This window comes from Neoarius graeffei, chromosome 3, assembly GCF_027579695.1.
Source record: "Neoarius graeffei isolate fNeoGra1 chromosome 3, fNeoGra1.pri, whole genome shotgun sequence".
Taxonomy (NCBI): Eukaryota; Metazoa; Chordata; class Actinopteri; order Siluriformes; family Ariidae; genus Neoarius; species Neoarius graeffei.
The window spans coordinates 11,670,891-11,688,243 of record NC_083571.1 but is presented as its reverse complement, the minus strand read 5'-3'; the positions used below and the strand labels follow the sequence as shown (position 1 = coordinate 11,688,243).

The window sequence follows — 17,353 nt, the reverse complement described above, 5'->3', positions numbered from 1 at the left end:
CAGCTACAGGAGACCATCCCCCAACACTGCAATGAACCATCAACTGGCTGACGAGTTGAATGTGTTCTACTGCAGATTTGACACATTCACACCTCTCCCCCCTCAGACATTAAAGACCCATTTACACCTCCTTCTATTCTGCCTCCTCTCGCCTCTGACCCCACACCAGCACTCAAGATCTGTGAAGAGGATGTTTGTCAGCTTTTTCGCAGACAGAAGATCAGGAAGGCACCCGGCCCAGATGGTGTGTCACCCTCCTGTCTGAAGGTCTGTGCTGATTAGCTGGCCCCCATCTTCACCCAGATCTTCAATAGATCCCTGGAGCTGTGTGAAGTTCCCTCATGCTTCAAATGCTCCACAGTAATCCCGGTTCCCAAGAAAACCACCATCACAGGACTGAATGACTACAGGCCTGTAGCCCTCACATCTGTAGTCATGAAGTCCTTCGAGAGACTGGTGTTGTCACACCTGAAGCACATCACAGACCCCCTGCAGTTTGCCTACCAGGCAAACAGGTTAGCAGGTGATGCAATCAATATGGGACTGCACTACATCCTGCAACACCTTGACTCTGCAGGGATGTACGCCAGGATCCTGTTCGTGGACTTCAGTTCGGCGTTCAACACCATCGTTCCAGACATCCTCCACACCAAGCTCACCCAGCTCACTGTGCCCTCCTCCACCTGTCAGTGGATTATAAACTTCCTGACTGACAGGAAGCAGCAGCAGGTGAGGCTGGGGTGCATCACATCCAGCACCCGGACTATCAGCACTGGTGCCCCCCAGGGGTGTGTGCTCTCCCCACTGCTATTCTCCCTTTACACCAATGACTGCACCTCAAGAGACCCGTCTGTTAAACTCCTGAAATCTGCAGACGACACAACGGTCATCGGCCTCATCCGAGATGGTGATGAGTCTGCATACAGCCAGGAGGTTGAACGGCTGGTCTGTTGGTATGGTCAGAACAATCTGGAGCTGAACACGCTCAAAACTGTGGAGATGACAGTGGACTTTAGGAGGAGCCCCCCACCCTGCCGCCCATCACCATCACCAACAACACTGTGACTGCTGTTGAAACCTTCAGGTTTCTGGGCTCCACAATCTCCCGGGACCTGAAGTGGGAGACCAACAGTCACCATCATCAAAAAGGCCCAGCAGAGGTTGTACTTTCTGCGCCAGCTCAGGAAGCTCAACCTGTCTAAGGAGCTGCTGACACAATTCTACTCTGCCATCATTCAGTCTGTTCTCTGCTCTTCCATCACTGTTTGGTTTGGATTGGTCACCAAGCAGGACAAGAACAGACTGCAACGGACAATAAAGTCTGCAGAGAAAATTATTGGTGTCAGCCTGCCCTCCATCCAAGACCTGTACCTGTCCAGAGTCAGGAAACGGGCAGGTAACATCTCTGCAGACCCATCACACCCTGATCACAAATTGTTTAAACTTCTCCCTGTTAGGACTGGGGACTGTCTTGGCTTCTAGAGGCCGCTGTTATTGCTTTATCTTGTCATGTTTGTTTTGGCCTCTAGAGGCCGCCACCGCTTCTGTGTTTTGTGTTTGTTTTGATTGCCTGTTTCCATGTGCCTTTTACCCCCACCTGTTCTTTATTTCCTGCCCCGCCCAGTTTCTTAATTTCCCTGTGTATAAATACTTCCTCAGTTTGGTCCCTAGTCATGGAGTCTTTGTGCTGTTATCACTAGAGACCTCTGTTCCGTGTTCCTTGCCTTTGTCTTTGTGGTCTTTTGTACTTTGCTTTCTTGTGGACTTTTTGGACTTTGTATTTACCATTTTGGATCTTCTGAGCGTTTGGATTTTTGCCTTTTCTTATTTTTTGGCTTTTTGTTTTGACTTTGAACATTTGGATTTTTAATTTTTTCCCGTATATCTTCTGAGCGTTTGGATTATACTTTTGTTTTTTGCCTTGGATTTTTTGCATTGTAAATAAACTGTTTTTTCTACTCTACTTTCGCCTCACTCCTCTACACTTGAGTCATTCCTCTGGTGGCCTAGTGGGGGTTTGCTGGATTATTACACCAGTGAATTGGGTTCAATTCCCAGCAGAACCCTAACAGAAAGACTCCGTCATGACCGACTCAGCAGAGGCTGCTTCAACTGTCTACCCAGCCAACCTTCAGGGAATTATGGCAGTTCCGACACGCTTCGGAGCGACCATGGACACTCATGGACGAACACTCGCAAGCCAGCGTGAGGCCCTTGCTCGCCACGAGGTCCTGCCCCAGCAAATTGGGAAAGTCCTATGCCTGCATCGCCTCTTCCTGACCTTCCCCCTGTTCCTGCTCCAGTGCTTTCTGCCATGCTGCCTACATCACCTCGTGAACCCTGCCTTCCTGCACCACAGAGGTATGGCGGCAAGCACGGGGAGTGCCGGGAGTTCCTTACCCAGTGCCAACTCACCTTTGAGCTCCAGCCTTCAACCTACACTACGGATTGCCGCAAGATCGCATATGTGATAACCTTGTTAGCTGATAAGGCACGAGCTTGGGCAACAGCCATCTGGCAGAGACAGGGACCCGAGTGCTCTGACTTCAAGCTGTTTACGGAGGAGATGCTTCGGGTCTTCGATCAGGCAGACATCAGTAAAGATGGCAGGAAGGAAGCGTTGTAGACTACGCCATCTCGTTCCGGATGCTCGCAGCAGTCAGTGGATGGAACGAGACTGCCCTGGTTTCAGCTTTCCACCATGGTCTGTCTGACCCCATCAAAGACGGTCTGGCCTCTATTGGATGTCCAAGTGACCTCGAAACACTGATTTCACATGCCATTCGCCTTGACAACAGGATTAGAGAGCGCCGCCAAGTCCTGAGCCTCCCCGGCCTCACTGCCTCAACATGGAGCCTGTCTACCTCCTCCAGTGACCGTCCGGAGCCCATGCAAGTGGGCCGTACTCGTCTCTCCACATCTGAGAGGGAGCGCAGAAGGAGGGACAAGTGCTGCATCTACTGTGGCAAGCCTGGCCATTTCCGAGCATCATGTCCCGAGCTCTCGGGAAAAGGACCGCCCCGTCCAGCTGAGGGAGGGTTGTGACGGGACCTACCCTCTCTCCTGAACTCCCTGGCCAAGGAGTCTACATCCCGGTCTCCATCTCCTGGAGTGAGTCCGTCCACTCTTGCCAGGCCTTGTTAGACTCCGGGGCGGCGGGAAACTTTATGGATGTCCACTTTGCCCGAAGAATCAATGTCCCTACTGCACCTCTTGAAGTCCTGCTGTCTGTGTCTGCTCTGGATGGCCAAGCTTTAGGTGACGGAAGAGTCACCCAAGTAACTTCTCCAGTCTTTCTCCAGTCTCAAGGTCACAAAGAAGAAATATCCCTGCACCTGATTCATTCACCAGAGTTCCCAGTTATTCTAGGCCTTCCTTGGCTTACCCGCCACAACCCTCGCATAGACTGGGTAACAAGCCAGGTTGTGGAATGGGGTCCTGCATGCTATGCCTCTTGTCTGCTCTCTAGCTCTCCTCTGTCTCCTGCCAAGCCTCCTGATCTCACTGAGTTATCTCAAGTTCCCACAGAGTACTGGGATCTGAAAGAAGTTTTTAGCAAGAGCAGGGCTGCTGTTCTTCCTCCGCACCGTGCCTACGACTGTGCCATCGACTTGCTCCCTGGGACTACCCCTCCTCGTGGCAGACTGTTTTCCCTCTCTCAGCCAGAACGCAAGGCCATGGAGGAGTACATCAAGGACGCTCTGGCCTCTGGGTTCATTCGACCCTCCACCTCACCCGCTGGTGCCGGCTTCTTCTTTGTCGGCAAGAAGGATGGGGGGCTCCGGCCGTGTATTGATTACAGAGGCCTTAACAAGATCACTGTGCGCAACCGCTATCCCCTTCCACTGATGTCCACAGCGTTCGACCTGCTCCAAGGCACCACTGTCTTCACCAAGTTGGACTTATGGAATGCATACCACCTCATCCGTATCCGACAGGGAGACGAGTGGAAGACTGCCTTTAACACCCCGTCAGGGCACTATGAGTATCAAGTTATGCCCTTCTGACTCACCAACGCACCAGCAGTTTTTCAGGCCCTTATCAACGATGTCTTGAGGGACATGATTAACCAGTACGTTTTCGTCTACCTCGATGACATCTTGATATTTTCCAAGACCTTACAGGAGCACCGCCACCATGTCTGCCAAGTCCTCCAGAGGCTACTACAGAACAATCTGTTTGCTAAGGCCCCGAAATGTGAGTTTCATGTCCCCGAGGTCTCCTTCCTGGGTTTTATTGTACAGACGGGACAACTCCAAATGGACCCAGCCAAGACCCTGGCCGTCCGGGACTGGCCTACTCCCAAGTCCGTTAAAGAAGCTCAGCGGTTCTTAGGATTCGCTAACTTCTACCGCAAGTTTGTCAGGAACTTCAGTTCTGTAGCAGCACCCATATCGGATCTCACCAAAAAGACTGGTGGATCTTATGTCTGGTCTCCTCAGGCGGAAAAGGCATTCAAGGACCTCAAGCACCGCTTTTGCACGGCACCCATTCTGGTCCTCCCGGACACTTCCCAACCGTTCATTGTGGAGATGGATGCCTTGGACAGTGGTGTCAGCGCGGTTCTCTCTCAGCACTCGGAAGGAAAGTTGCACCCCTGCGCATACTTCTCCCACTGCCTGAGCCCTGCGGAGTCCTGGTATGATGTGGGGGATCGAGAACTGCTAGCGGTTAAACTGGCCCTTGAGGAGTGGAGGCACTGGCTGGAGGGAGCGCAACATCCATTCCTGGTTTGGACGGACCACAAGAACCTGGAGTACCTCCAGCAAGCCAAGAGACTGAACCCACAACAGGCTAGGTGGGCCTTGTTTTTCAGTCGATTCGACTTCACCCTATCGTACCGCCCCGGCTCTAAGAACACCAAACCTGACACGCTTTCCAGGCTGTTCTCTGCCACCAACAGGGAGAGTGAAGTTGGGCCTATTATCCCTATGTCCCGGATTGTGGTCCCTGTCTGCTGGGGTGTCGAGGAGGTCGTCCGACGAGCTCAATGCCAGGACCCCGGTCCTGGGACGGGGCCACCGGGCCTCTTGTATGTCCCTCGTCAAGCCCGGGCCAAGGTTCTCCAGTGGGGTCACTCGTCCCCTCTCACTGCCCACCCGGGAGCTCGGAGGACCCTGGACTTCTTGAAAAGACACTTCTGGTGGCCGAGCATGGAGAAGGAAGTGAGGTCATTCGTCCTGTCCTGTGATGTGTGCACCAGAACCAAGAACCCACGACAGTGTCCCCAGGGTCTCCTGCATCCTCTGCCTATTCCCCAGCATCCCTGGTCCCATGTGGCGATCGACTTCATCACAGGCCTTCCAGACTCTCAAGGTAACACTGTCATTTTGGTCATAGTTGACAGATTCTCTAAGGCCTGCCGCTTCATACCACTGTGCAAGCTCCCTTCTGCCCTTGAAACAGCTAAACTTATATTTACTCATGTCTTCTGAGTCTTTGGTCTCCCACAGGAAATCGTCTCAGACCGGGGGCCCCAGTTCTCCTCCCGAGTGTGGCGCGGGTTCTGCAAGCTCATCGGGGCCACTGCCAGCCTCTCCTCTGGGTTCCACCCCCAGTCCAATGGCCAGACGGAGAGGCTCAACCAGGACCTGGAAACCACCCTGCGAGGCCTGGTGATGGATAACCCGACATCATGGAGCACCTGGCTGCCATGGGCGGAGTACACCCACAACACCCTGCAGTCATCGGCCACCAGGTTGTCGCCATTCCATTGCCAATTCGGGTTCCAGCCACCTCTGTTTCTGGACCAGGAGAAGGACGCTTGGGTGCCCTCGGTCAACCAGTATGTGAGACGGTGTCGCAAGACCTGGAACAAGGTCAGGAGGACCCTCATCCAGACTTCCAGGGCCAACCAGACTCAGGCCAACCGCCATAGAAGGCCTGCCCATGTTTTCCGCCCTGGGCAGCAGGTTTGGCTGTCCGCCAAGGACCCTCCGCTGCGGGTGGAGAACCGCAAGCTTGCTCCTCGCTACATTGGCCCCTTCAAGGTTGTGCGCAGGGTGAACCCTGTCGCCTACCGGCTCCAGTTGCCCCGGACTCTAAGGATCAACCCCACATTCCATGTTTCCCTGTTGCAGCCCATACTGTCGTCCACGTATGCCCCTGCCCCTAGGAATCCCCCGCCCCCCCGCATCTTCCAGGGTCAGACTGTGTTCATTGTGCGCCGCCTGCTTGACTCCCGCTGGGTCCGCGGTGGGCTCCAATATCTAGTGGACTGGGAGGGCTATGGCCCTGAGGAGCACTGCTGTGTTCCCGCTCGGGACGTGTTAGACAAGGAACTGTGTCGGGACTTACATTCGGCCCATCTGGATCGCCCTGGGAACGTCAGGAGATGCTCCTGGGGGGGGGGGGGGGGGGGGGGGGTCCTGTTAGGACTGGGGACTGTCTTGGCCTCTAGAGGCCGCTGTTATTGCTTTATCTTGTCATGTTTGTTTTGGCCTCTAGAGGCCACCACCGCTTCTGTGTTTTGTGTTTGTTTTGATTGCCTGTTTCCATGTGCCTTTTACCCCCACCTGTTCTTTATTTCCTGCCCCGCCCAGTTTCTTAATTTCCCTGTGTATAAATACTTCCTCAGTTTGGTCCCTAGTCATGGAGTCTTTGTGCTGTTATGTTATCACTAGAGACCTCTGTTCCGTGTTCCTTGCCTTTGTCTTTGTGGTCTTTTGTACTTTGCTTTCTTGTGGACTTTTTGGACTTTGTATTTACCATTTTGGATCTTCTGAGCGTTTGGATTTTTGCCTTTTCTTATTTTTTGGCTTTTTGTTTTGACTTTGAACTTTTGGATTTTTAATTTTTTCCCGTATATCTTCTGAGCGTTTGGATTATACTTTTGTTTTTTGCCTTGGATTTTTTGCATTGTAAATAAACTGTTTTTTCTACTCTACTTTCACCTCACTCCTCTGTACTTGAGTCATTCCTCTGGTGGCCTAGTGGGGGTTTGCTGGATTATTACACCAGTGACTTGGGTTCAATTCCCAGCAGAACCCTAACAGAAAGACTGTCATGACTGATTCAGCAGAGGCTGCTTCAACTGTCTACCCAGCCAACCTTCAGGGAATTATGGCAGCTTTGACATGCTTTTTGGATTATGGCAGCTTTGACACGATTACTACACCAGCGACCCGGGTTCGATTCCCAGCAAAACCCTAACACTCCCCTCTGGGAGACGCTACAGATCACTGTACGCAAAAACAACCAGACACAAGAACATTTTTTTCCCTCAGGCTGTCTCTGTGATGAACAGCTAAAACCGGACTCAAATATCAGTAACATCAACTGTGAAATATCTGCACACTCATACCGTCATTCTGTGCACACTGTATACTTATATTTATATTTACTAAGTCATCCTTGCACTATGCACCATAAGATTAAAAAATATATAGATATGTATCCTTGTCTATACATATATTTACCCTTCTACATGTACATAGCTTTTTGTTTGTTTTTTGTCTAGGCTTTTTTTTATCTGTTTGTACTAAGAGAGCTAAGTGAAACCGGAGTCAAATTCCTCGTGTGTGTTCATATATTTTTTCCCAAGATGGCGCCGCAAGAGTGGCAGCTAGTTACAGTAGCTCCGAGCGTGTTTATGTGTTTTGGTATGTTTTTGTACTTTTTTCGTGTTTCTTTCTGCACTAGTCTGTCGGAAGTGTGCACCTCGGGATGTACTACTCGCGAGACTGTGCATTTGTATTTTTCTCTTTTTCTTTCTGGGGCTAGTTAAATCGGCATCAGTGGACCCTTTTAGCCACGGCTCCATTGTTTACACTCGGGAGCAGCTGTTAGCTACTCCCCGTGGAAAGACCGGTGATCCCCGCGGAATTAAAGAGAAGGGGATGCAGAGCTGGAATGAAGTGCCGGGAGAAGAAAAGACGGTATAAAACATGTATACCGTCTGTCATCATGGGAAATGTAAGATCTCTCCCTAATAAGATGGATGAGCTAACGGCGCTAACCAGGCTGCAGAGGGAGTACCAGGAGTGTAGCCTTATGTGCTTCACAGAGACTTGGCTGAATGAACTCTCACCGGACTCGCACGTCACTCTGGATGGATTTCAACTCGCGAGAGCGGACAGGAAAGCCAAGGAGAGCGGTAAGAGGAAAGGAGGGGGTATAGCAATGTTTGTGAATGACAGATGGTGTAACCCGGGGCACATCAGGGTAAAGGAGCAGTATTGCAGTAAAAACATTGAACTGTTAGCGGTTAGCATTCAGCCATATTACCTCCCAAGGGAATTCTCGCACGTTATCACGATAACTGTGTACATCCCCCCGGCGGCCGATGCTGCTGCAGCCTGTGAGCTCTTACACACTACAGCGTCAAAGCTTCAGACATCGCACCCCCAGTCCCTGCTACTAATCTCCGGTGACTTCAATCATGCTTCCCTGTCCTCCACTCTCCCAACCTTCACTCAGTATGTGAAATGCCACACCAGAGAAAACAGAACTTTGGATTTAATGTATGTGAACACCAAGGACGCATATAGTTCATCACCCCTCCCCCCGCTGGACCACAATCTGGTTCACTTGTCCCCTACATACATACCTATGGTGAATAAACAACCACCCACCAAGAGGTATGTAAGGAGCTGGTCTGAGGAGACCAGTATGGCATTGAGGGACTGCTTTGACACCACGGACTGGGATGTGTTGTGTGAACCTCACGGGGATGATATTGATAGCCTGACAACCTGCATCACGGATTACATTAATTTCTGTGTTGAAAACACTGTGCTAGTCAGGAAGGTACAGTGTTTTCCCAACAATAAACCCTGGGTGACCTCTGAACTAAAAGCCCTATTAAACGAGAAGAAGAGGGTTTTTAAATCTGGCAACAAGGAAGAGATGAGGAGAGTGCAGAGGGAGCTGAAGAGGGGGATAAGGAGAGGCAAGGACAGCTACAGAAGGAAGCTGGAGGAGCACCTCAAGGGGAGCAATACCGGAGAGGTATGGAGAGGCCTGAAAACCATCTCTGGCCACACAAAGAACAGTGGGAGGGGCCCTGTATCTGGGGGCCAGGACTGGGCAAATGAGTTGAATCTCTTTTTCAACAGATTTGACTGTGCCACCCCACCCTCCCCCACTCACCATAGTCCTGACCTGTCTGTGTTATCACTATACCACCCCCCTCCCCTCATAATACCTCTGACACCAACAGCTCCCTCCTCACACCACATCACCCCCCTCCGCTCCCTGCCAGACCAATCCACACACCTCACCCCCGACCTCACTCTACAGGAGTCACACCTCAGCTACACCCCTCGCCTCTCCATAACAGCTGATCAGGTGTTGAAGGAGCTGAGGAGGATCAAGACGAGGAAAGCTGCTGGCCCTGATGGTATCAACTCCAGACTGCTTAAGGACTGTGCAGATCAGCTCTGTGGGATTCTTCTGTACATTTTCAACCTGAGCCTCAGTCTGGAGAAAGTTCCACTTCTGTAGAAAACATCATGTGTGGTTCCAGTTCCCAAGACTGCGCACCCCAAGGAGCCCAACCACTTTCGGCCAGTAGCTTTAACGTCTCACCTCATGAAGATCATGGAGAGGATTGTTCTCTCCCACCTCCGACACCTGGTGAACAGTGAGATGGACCCCCTGCAGTTCGCATATCGACCGGGCATTGATGTGGATGACGCTGTCATTTACCTGTTACACCGGTCACTGTTGCACCTGGAGGGCACTGGGAGCACTTTGAGAATCATGTTCTTTGACTTCTCCAGTGCTTTCAACATAATCCAGCCATCACTGCTTAGGGGGAAGCTGGAGGGAGCTGGTGTCAACTGCCACCTGGCTGCATGGATCATCGACTACCTCATTAACAGACCGCGGTATGTGAGGCTCTGCGACTGTGTGTCTGATGTGGTAGTCTGCAGCATGGGGGCTCCACAGGGTACAGTGCTGTCTCCTTTCCTCTTTACACTTTACATATCTGACTTCAGCTACAACACTGACAGCTGCCACCTCCAGAAGTTCTCTGATGATACAGCCATCGTTGGACGTGTGTCAGAGGGGGACGATCTGGAGTACAGAGAGGTCATCACGAACTTTGTTGCCTGGTGCGAACTGAACCACCTGCGCATCAACGCCAGCAAGACAAAGGAGGTGGTGATCGATTTCAGAAGGACGGTTTCCCAAATTGCACCAGTGAACATCCAGGGTTTGGACATCGAGATCGTGGAGGAGTACAAATATCTGGGTGTTCACCTCAACAACAAACTGGACTGGACTAACAACACAGATGTCCTGTACAAGAAGGGCCAAAGTCGTCTCCACCTCTTGAGAAGACTGAGGTCTTTTGGTGTGTGCAGGACACTGCTTAGGACTTTTTATGACTCTGTGGTAGCATCAGCGATTTTCTACGCTGTGGTCTGCTGGGGCTGTGGAAGTTCAGAGAGGGACAGGAAGAAACTTAATAAACTGGTCAGAAGGGCTGGCTCAGTCTTGGACTGTCCTCTGGTGAGGTGGTGGGTGAGAGGAGGATGTTAGCCAAGCTGACCTCAATCATGGATAACCCCTCTCACCCCCTACATGAGGCTGTGGGGGCTTTAAGCAGCTCTTTTAGTAGTAGACTGCTACACCCACGGTGTAAGAAGGAGAGGTACCGCAGGTCATTCATACCTACTGCTGTCAGACTGTATAACACCCACAACTTGTAACGTAGCACCAATAACCTGTTTGTCGTTTAATTTGCACTACTTCACCACTACTACCTCTGCCATCTCTCATGGATGCAATTATTATGTGCAATAATATAGGCCTTAAACTATTTTTATGCATACTTATATATTATTTAAGTATATATGTGTGTGTGTGTGTGTGTGTGTGTATATATATACAGAGTCTACCTGTAATGTGCAATTTTTCCGAGCCTCTCAATAAGGCAATTTTTCTATACTTTTTCACGATAGATAATGCAAATAGCCCTCTGTATTTAATCCTTCGTTTGTCTAATTTTTATTTCAGTTTTATTTGTTATCTGTTTGACATTTTCTTGCTACTGTAACACGTGAATTTCCCTAATGTGGGATGAATAAAGTGAATCGAATCGAATCTAATATACCTGTCAATAAAAAGTGATTCTGATTCTAAAGAAAAGCGGAAATGAAATAAAACTTGCTGTCAGAAGTGGGATTCGAACCCACGCCTCCAGGGGAGACTGCGACCTGAACGCAGCGCCTTAGACCGCTCGGCCATCCTGACATCGCTGCAAGTCTGAACAATAAGTTTGATAAACTTGTCTAGGATCTTTGTTTAGCAAAAAATTTTCGCAACAATGTCTCCGAAAGTTTGTCTCGGAACTTGAGCTCGATTCTAAAAGAATAATCAGGCGAGAATGGAATGCGGATTTCAGGATTAAACAGTTCAGTTCTCTGTACACTAGATGGCAGTGTAGAACTATAAACTCGATAACAGCGACACGTTAAATTCCAGACTGTAAACAACTCATAAAACAACGAGATAAGATCAGATCTTTCACGAGTTTGAGATCTCAAAGACCCATCAAGAGCAACTTCATTCGCTTTATTTAATTTTTAAAAAAATAATTTTTAATACATCATTATTTTGTAATATGTGCGAATCTGACGGTACTAATATCATCATGTTTGTCTAAGAAAGAAAGAAGTGAAATGTGAAAGAAAGAAAAAATGTAATATGAAATAAATAAAGTGGAAGGTCAAAGAAGTTAAAAAGAAAGTGGAAGGTTAAATAAAGTTCAAGAAGGAAAGAAATGTGAAAGAAAGTGGAAGGTCAAAGAAAGAAAGAGGAAGGTTCAAGAAAGAAAAATGAAACGTGAAAGAAAGAAAGTGGAAGGTGAAAGAAAGAAAGAAAGAAAGAAAGAAAGAAAGAAAGAAAGAGTGGAAGGTGAAAGTGGACAGTTCAAGAAAGAACTAGAAAAACACTCGGACAGCACAGACCTCCGCCAAGAATCCTTTAAAAAAATCCAGGATCCAGAAGGTGATCCGGATCACCACCAAAATTTAATGGATTGTTACTTGTGCCCAGTCACACCTCTGGAAAAATTTTGAGAGCAATCCGTTCATAACTTTTTCCGTAATGTTGCTAACAGACAAACCAACAAACAAACCAACGCTACCGAAAACATAACCTCCTTGGCGGAGGTAAGAAAGAAAGAAAGAAAGAAAGAAAGAAAGTGGACGGTTCAAGAAAGAAAGGAAGTGGACGGTTCAAGAAAGAAAAAGTAAGGAAGTGGATGGTTCAAGACAGAAAGAAAGTGGATGGTTCAAGAAAGAACTAGAAAAGCACTCGGAGAGCACAGACCTCTGCCAAGAATCCTTTAAAAAAATCCAGGATCCAGAAGGTGAGCCGGATCACCGCCAAAATTTAATGGATTGTTACTTGTGCCCAGTCACACCTCTGGAAAAATGTTCATAGCAATCCGTTCATAACTTTTTCCGTAATGTTGCTAACAGACAAACCAACAAACAAACAAACCAACGCTACCGAAAACATAACCTCCTTGGCAGAGGTAAAAAGAAAGAAAGTGGATGGTTCAAGAAAGAAAGAAAGAAAGAGGAAGGTTCAAGAAAGAAAGAAAGAAAGAAAGAAAGAAAGAAAGTGGACGGTTCAAGAAAGAAAAAAGAAAGAAAGAAAAAGAAAAAGTGGACAGTTCAAGAAAGAAGGAAAGAAAGAAAGAAAGAAAGAAAGAAAGGAAGTGGACAGTTCAAGAAAGAAAGAAAGAAAGAAAGAAAGTGGACGGTTCAAGAAAGAAAAAAGAAAGAAAGAAAAAGAAAAAGTGGACAGTTCAAGAAAGAAAGAAAGAAAGAAAGAAAGAAAGAAAGAAAGAAAGAGGAAGGTTCAAGAAAGAAAAAAGAAAGAAAGAAAGAAAGAAAAAGAAAAAGTGGACAGTTCAAGAAAGAAAGAAAGAAAGAAAGAAAGAAAGAAAGGAAGTGGACAGTTCAAGAAAGAAAGAAAGAAAGAAAGAAAGAAAGTGGACGGTTCAAGAAAGAAAAAAGAAAGAAAGAAAAAGAAAAAGTGGACAGTTCAAGAAAGAAAGAAAGAAAGAAAGAAAGAAAGAAAGAAAGAAAGGAAGGAAGTGGACAGTTCAAGAAAGAAAGAAAGAAAGAAAGAGGAAGGTTCAAGAAAGAAAAAAGAAAGAAAGAAAAAGTGGACAGTTCAAGAAAGAAAGAAAGAAAGAAAGAAAGAAAGTGGACAGTTCAAGAAAGAAAGAAAGAAAGAAAGAAAGAAAGAAAGTGGACGGTTCAAGAAAGAAAAAAGAAAGAAAGAAAAAGAAAAAGTGGACAGTTCAAGAAGGAAGGAAAGAAAGAAAGAAAGAAAGAAAGTGGACAGTTCAAGAAAGAAAGAAAGAAAGAGGAAGGTTCAAGAAAGAAAGAAAGAAAGAAAGAAAGAAAGAAAGAAAGTGGACGGTTCAAGAAAGAAAAAAGAAAGAAAGAAAAAGAAAGAAACAAAGTGGACGGTTCAAGAAAGAAGGAAAGAAAGGAAGGAAGTGGATGGTTCAAGAAAGAAAGAAAGAGGAAGGTTCAAGAAAGAAAGAAAAAGAAAGAGGAAGGTTCAAGAAAGAAAGAAAGAAAGAAGGAAAGAAAGAGGAAGGTTCAAGAAAGAAAGAAAGAAAGAAAGAAAGAGGAAGGTTCAAGAAAGAAAGAAAGAAAGAAAGAAAGAAAGAAAGAAAGAGGACGTTCAAGAAAGAAAGAAAGTAGATGTTCAAGAAAGAAAGAAAGAAAGAAAGAGGAAGGTTCAAGAAAGAAAGAGGACGGTTCAAGAAAGAAAAAAGAAAGAAAGAAAAAGAAAGAAACAAAGTGGACGGTTCAAGAAAGAAGGAAAGAAAGGAAGGAAGTGGATGGTTCAAGAAAGAAAGAGGAAGGTTCAAGAAAGAAAGAAAAAGAAAGAGGAAGGTTCAAGAAAGAAAGAAAGAAGGAAAGAAAGAGGAAGGTTCAAGAAAGAGGAAGGTTCAAGAAAGAAAGAAAGAAAGAAAGAAAGAAAGAGGAAGGTTCAAGAAAGAAAAAAGAAAGAAAGAGGATGGTTCAAGAAAGAAAGAAAGTAGATGGTTCAAGAAAGAAAGAAAGAAAGAGGAAGGTTCAAGAAAGAAAGAGGAAGGTTCAAGAAAGAAAAAAGAAAGATGAAAGAAAGAAAGAAAGAAAGAAAGAAAGAAAGAAAGAAAAAGAGGAAGGTTCAAGAAAGAAAGAAAGAAAGAAAGAAAGAGGAAGGTTCAAGAAAGAAAGAAAAAGAAAGAAAGAAAGAAAGAAAGACGAAGGTTCAAGAAAGGAAGAAAGAAAGAAAGAAAGAAAGAGGAAGGTTCAAGAAAGAAAGAAAGAAAGAGGAAGGTTCAAGAAAGAAAGAAAGAAAGAAAGAGGAAGGTTCAAGAAAGAAAGAAAGAAAGAAAGAAAGAGGAAGGTTCAAGAAAGAAAGAAAGAAAGAAAGAAAGAAAGAAAGAAAGAAAGAGGAAGGTTCAAGAAAGAAAGAAAGAAAGAAAGAGGAAGGTTCAAGAAAGAAAGAGGAAGGTGAAAGAAAGAAAGAAAGAAAGAAAGAAAGAGGAAGGTTCAAGAAAGAAAGAAAGAGGAAGGTTCAAGAAAGAAAGAAAGAAGGAAAGAAAGAGGAAGGTTCAAGAAAGAGGAAGGTTCAAGAAAGAAAGAAAGAAAGAAAGAAAGAAAGAGGAAGGTTCAAGAAAGAAAAAAGAAAGAAAGAAAGAGGACGGTTCAAGAAAGAAAGAAAGTAGATGGTTCAAGAAAGAAAGAAAGAAAGAGGAAGGTTCAAGAAAGAAAGAGGACGGTTCAAGAAAGAAAAAAGAAAGATGAAAGAAAGAAAGAAAGAAAGAAAGAAAGAAAGAAAGAAAGAAAGAGGAAGGTTCAAGAAAGAAAGAAAGAAAGAAAGAAAGAAAGAAAGAAAGAAAGAGGAAGGTTCAAGAAAGAAAGAGAAAGAAAGAAAGAAAGAAAGAAAGAAAGAAAGAAAGAAAGAGGAAGGTTCAAGAAAGAAAGAAAAAGAAAGAGGAAGGTTCAAGAAAGAAAGAAAGAAAGAAAGAAAGAAAGAAAGAAAGAGGACGTTCAAGAAAGAAAGAAAGTAGATGGTTCAAGAAAGAAAGAAAGAAAGAGGAAGGTTCAAGAAAGAAAGAGGACGGTTCAAGAAAGAAAAAAGAAAGAAAGAAAAAGAAAGAAACAAAGTGGACGGTTCAAGAAAGAAGGAAAGAAAGGAAGGAAGTGGATGGTTCAAGAAAGAAAGAGGAAGGTTCAAGAAAGAAAGAAAAAGAAAGAGGAAGGTTCAAGAAAGAAAGAAAGAAGGAAAGAAAGAGGAAGGTTCAAGAAAGAGGAAGGTTCAAGAAAGAAAGAAAGAAAGAAAGAAAGAAAGAAAGAAAGAAAGAGGAAGGTTCAAGAAAGAAAAAAGAAAGAAAGAGGACGGTTCAAGAAAGAAAGAAAGTAGATGGTTCAAGAAAGAAAGAAAGAAAGAAAGAAAGAGGAAGGTTCAAGAAAGAAAGAGGAAGGTTCAAGAAAGAAAAAAGAAAGATGAAAGAAAGAAAGAAAGAAAGAAAGAAAGAAAGAAAGAAAGAGGAAGGTTCAAGAAAGAAAGAAAGAAAGAAAGAGGAAGGTTCAAGAAAGAAAGAAAGAAAGAAAGAAAGAAAGAAAGAAAGAGGAAGGTTCAAGAAAGGAAGAAAGAAAGAAAGAAAGAAAGAAAGAGGAAGGTTCAAGAAAGAAAGAAAGAAAGAAAGAGGAAGGTTCAAGAAAGAAAGAAAGAGGAAGGTTCAAGAAAGAAAGAAAGAAAGAAAGAGGAAGGTTCAAGAAAGAAAGAAAGAAAGAGGAAGGTTCAAGAAAGAAAGAAAGAAAGAAAGAAAGAGGAAGGTTCAAGAAAGAAAGAAAGAAAGAAAGAAAGAAAGAGGAAGGTTCAAGAAAGAAAGAGGAAGGTGAAAGAAAGAAAGAAAGAAAGAAAGAAAGAAAGAAAGAAAGAGGAAGGTTCAAGAAAGAAAGAAAGAGGAAGGTTCAAGAAAGAAAGAAAGAAGGAAAGAAAGAGGAAGGTTCAAGAAAGAGGAAGGTTCAAGAAAGAAAGAAAGAAAGAAAGAAAGAAAGAAAGAGGAAGGTTCAAGAAAGAAAAAAGAAAGAAAGAAAGAGGACGGTTCAAGAAAGAAAGTAGATGGTTCAAGAAAGAAAGAAAGAAAGAAAGAAAGAAAGAGGAAGGTTCAAGAAAGAAAGAGGAAGGTTCAAGAAAGAAAAAAGAAAGATGAAAGAAAGAAAGAAAGAAAGAAAGAAAGAAAAAGAAAGAGGAAGGTTCAAGAAAGAAAGAAAGAAAGAAAGAAAGAAAGAAAGAGGAAGGTTCAAGAAAGAAAGAAAAAGAAAGAAAGAAAGAAAGAGGAAGGTTCAAGAAAGGAAGAAAGAAAGAAAGAAAGAAAGAAAGAAAGAAAGAAAGAAAGAAAGAAAGAAAGAGGAAGGTTCAAGAAAGAAAGAAAGAAAGAAAGAAAGAAAGAAAGAGGAAGGTTCAAGAAAGAAAGAAAGAAAGAAAGAGGAAGGTTCAAGAAAGAAAGAAAGAAAGAAAGAAAGAGGAAGGTTCAAGAAAGAAAGAAAGAAAGAAAGAGGAAGGTTCAAGAAAGAAAGAGGAAGGTGAAAGAAAGAAAGAAAGAAAGAAAGAAAGAAAGAAAGAGGAAGGTTCAAGAAAGAAAGAAAGAGGAAGGTGAAAGAAAGAAAGAAAGAAAGAAAGAGGAAGGTGAAAGAAAGAAAGAAAGAAAGAAAGAAAGAGGAAGGTTCAAGAAAGAAAGAAAGAAAGAAAGAGGAAGGTTCAAGAAAGAAAGAAAGAAAGAAAGAAAGAGGAAGGTTCAAGAAAGAAAGAGGAAGGTTCAAGAAAGATGGTTCAAGAAAGAAAGAAAAAAGAAAGAAAAAGGAAGGTGAAAGAAAGAAAGTTGATGGTTCAAGAAAGAAAGAAAGAAGACAGTTCAAGAAAGGAAAGAAAGAAAGAGGAAGGTTCAAGAAAGAAAGAAAGAAAGAAAGAAAGAAAGAAAGAAAGAAAGAGGAAGGTTCAAGAAAGAAAGAAAGAAAGAAAGAAAGAGGAAGGTTCAAGAAAGAAAGTTGATGGTTCAAGAAAGAAAGGAAAGAAAGAAAATGTGAAAGAAAGTGGAAGGTCAAAGAAAGAAAGAAAGAAAGAAAGAAAGAAAGAAAGAAAGAAAAAGAAAGAAAGAGAAATGGAACATGAAAAGAAAAAATCATGCCAAAGTAAATCGCAAAGGGAAAAGACAGGAGAAAGAGAAAGGAGGAGTTGATTAAAATTAAATTTAAATAAAAGTATTTTGTATAAGCTGTTTATCGACGGCGCCGTGTGTCACGATGACGCGACTGAGTCGCACCATGTGACCTCCTCACGTGTCTGCTCGTCATGTGACTCTCGCGGTTAGCATACT

General features: G+C 44.7%; 1 non-coding gene across 1 annotated transcript; it reads right to left on the bottom strand.

Moving 5' to 3' along the window:
• Positions 1-11,119: 11,119 nt before the first annotated feature.
• Positions 11,120-11,202, bottom strand: trnal-cag (transfer RNA leucine (anticodon CAG)). The gene has a single exon. It is a non-coding gene; the product is annotated as a tRNA-Leu (tRNA).
• Positions 11,203-17,353: the final 6,151 nt, after the last annotated feature.